Genomic DNA, 2994 nt, shown 5'->3' on the forward strand with positions numbered 1-2994 from the left:
TACTAGCTGGGCTTGAAAGAAGTGTGGAAGTTATTAGGGAAACCCTTTCTGGAGAAATAAAAGAACTAAAATCTAACCAATTCGAAATCAAAAAGGCTATTAATGAGGTGCAATAAATGGGGGCACTAACTGCTAGGATAAATGAGGCAGTAGAGAGAATCAGCAATATAGAAGACCAAATGATAGAAAATAAAGAGGCTGAGAAAAAGAGAGATAAACAACTACAGGATCATGAGGGCAGAATTCGAGAGATAAGTGATACGATAAGATGAAACAACATTAGAATAATTGGGATCCCAGAAGAAGAAGAAAGAGAGAGGGAGGCAGAAGGTATATTGGAGCAAATTATAGAGCAGAGAACTTCCCTAATGTGGGGAAGGAAACAGGCATCAAAATCCAGGAGGCACAGAGAACCCCTCTCAAAATCAACAAAAATAGGTCAACATCCCGACATCTAATAGTAAAACTTACGAGTCTCAGAGACAAAGAAAAAATCCTGAAAGCAGCTCAGGAGAAGAGATATGTAACCTACAATGGTAGAAACATTAGATTGGCAACAGACCTATCCACAGAGACCTAGCAGGCCAGAAAGGACTGGCATGATAGCTTCAGAGCATTAAACGAGAAAAATATGCAGCCAAGAATACTATATCCAGCTAGGCTGTCATTGAAAATAGAAGGAGAGAGTGTCAGAGCCGCTGCCGCCAAGTCCGGATTCAACCTTGCGTGCCACTGACGCCCGCCCGCCCGACGTGCACTCCCGATTCCTTTTGGTTCTAAGTCCAAAATGGCAACTCTCAAAGATCAGCTGATTCAGAATCTTCTTAAGGAAGAACATACCCCCCAGAATAAGATCACAGTTGTTGGGGTTGGTGCTGTTGGCATGGCTTGTGCCATCAGTATCTTAATGAAGGACTTGGCAGATGAACTTGCTCTTGTTGATGTCATGGAAGACAAACTGAAGGGAGAGATGATGGATCTCCAGCACGGCAGCCTTTTCCCTAAAACACCAAAAATTGTCTCTGGTAAAGATTATAATGTGACTGCAAACTCCAAGCTGGTTATTATCACAGCTGGGGCACGTCAGCAAGAGGGAGAAAGATGTCTTAATTTGGTCCAGCGTAACATGAACATCTTTAAGTTCATCATTCCTAATATCATAGAATATAGCCCAAACTGCAAGTTGCTTGTCGTTTCCAATCCAGTGGATATCTTGACCTATGTGGCTTGGAAGATAAGTGGCTTTCCCAAAAACCGTGTTATTGGAAGTGGTTGCAATCTGGATTCAGCCCGGTTCCATTACCTAATGGGGGAAAGACTGGGAGTTCACCCATTAAGCTGTCACGGATGGGTCCTTGGGGAGCATGGAGACCCAGTGTGCCTGTATGGAGTGGAGTGAACGTTGCTGGTGTCTCTCTGAAGAATCTGCACCCTGACTTAGGCACTGATGCAGATAAGGAACAGTGGAAAGAGGTTCACAAACAGGTGGTTGACAGTGCCTATGAGGTGATCAAACTGAAAGGCTACACCTCCTGGGCCATTGGACTGTCTGTGGCAGATCTGGCCAAAAGTATAATGAAGAATCTTAGGCGGGTGCATCCAATTTCCACCAGGATTAAGGGTCTCTATGGAATTAAAGATGATGTCTTCCTTAATGTCCCTTGCATCTTGGGACAGAATGGAATTTCAGATGTTGTGAAGGTGATACTGACTTCTGAGGAGGAGGCCCGTTTGAAGAAGAGTGCAGATACACTTTGGGGGGTCCAAAAGGAGCTGCAGTTTTAAAGTTTTCTAATGTACCACTTCACTGTCTAGACTATAGCAGGATTTTAGTTGGAGGTTGTGTATATTATCCTTATTATCTGATCTGTTACTCAAGTAATATTAAAATGGCCTAAGAAAAAACGTCAGTTTCCTAAAGTTCCAAATAGGAATGGTTCACCAAACCCTACAGCTGTATCCTGGTACTGGATGATACCTGTCTTTGTAGTCCTAAATTGGTTAACGTAAGTTAGCCCCACCGTCTCAGAGGCTCCACTGCCAGAGCTGCGGTTGCTCTGCACACCAGATGTGTGTTTACTGTGTGTCACTTCAGGTTCCTTCCCCCAACACCCGACATGCCTAGTCTATCTTTTCCAATCAGTCATGTTCTGGGATCCAATGTATAAAATCAATATTGCATGTATTGTGCGTAACTGTCCTAAAGGATCTTACTTTGTGTACCATGTATGTCAGAATATGGTGTACATGGCCATATAATGTAAAAAGATAATGCAGCCAACTAAGTGTCATACCAACTAAAATACCAAATAAATTTTGAACGGTGACTCTTTTTTGAAAAAAAAAAAAGAAAAGAAAAGAAAGGAGAGATAAAAAGCTTCCAGGACAAACAAAATCTAAAGGAATTTGCAAACACAAAACCAGCCCTACAAGAAATATTGAAAGGGGTCCTCTAAGCAAAGAGAGAGCCTAAAAGCAGCATAGATCAGAAAGGAACACAGACAATATACAGTAACAGTCACCTTACAGGCAATACAATGGCACTAAATTCATATCTCTCAATACTTACCTTGAATGTAAATGGGCTAAATGCCCCAACCAAAAGACACAGGCTATCAGATTGGATTAAAAAACATGACCCATCAATATGCTGTCTGCAAGAGACTCATTTTAGACCCAAAGACACCCCCAGTTTGAAAGTGAGGGGGTGGAAAACCATTTAACATGCTAATGGACACCAAAAGAAAGCTGAGGTAGCAATCCTTATATCAGACAAATTAGATTTTAAAACAAAGACTGTAATAAGAGATGAGGAGGGACACTATATCCTACTTAAAGGGTCTATCCAACAAGAAGATCTAACAATTCTAAATATCTATGCCCCTAACATGGGAGCAGCCAATTATATAAGGCAATTAATAACAAAAGCAAAGAAACACATTGACAACAATACAATAATAGTGGGGGACTTTAACACTCCCCTGACTGAAATGG

General features: G+C 41.6%; 1 pseudogene; it reads left to right on the forward strand.

Moving 5' to 3' along the window:
• Positions 1-727: 727 nt before the first annotated feature.
• Positions 728-1867, forward strand: LOC112818159 (L-lactate dehydrogenase A chain pseudogene; annotated as a pseudogene).
• The last annotated feature ends 1127 nt before the right edge of the window (positions 1868-2994 follow it).

Source organism: Callorhinus ursinus, unplaced genomic scaffold (assembly GCF_003265705.2).
Source record: "Callorhinus ursinus isolate GAN/ISIS: 27379988/994484 unplaced genomic scaffold, GSC_fseal_2.0 scaffold4011, whole genome shotgun sequence".
NCBI classification, from domain to species: Eukaryota; Metazoa; Chordata; class Mammalia; order Carnivora; family Otariidae; genus Callorhinus; species Callorhinus ursinus.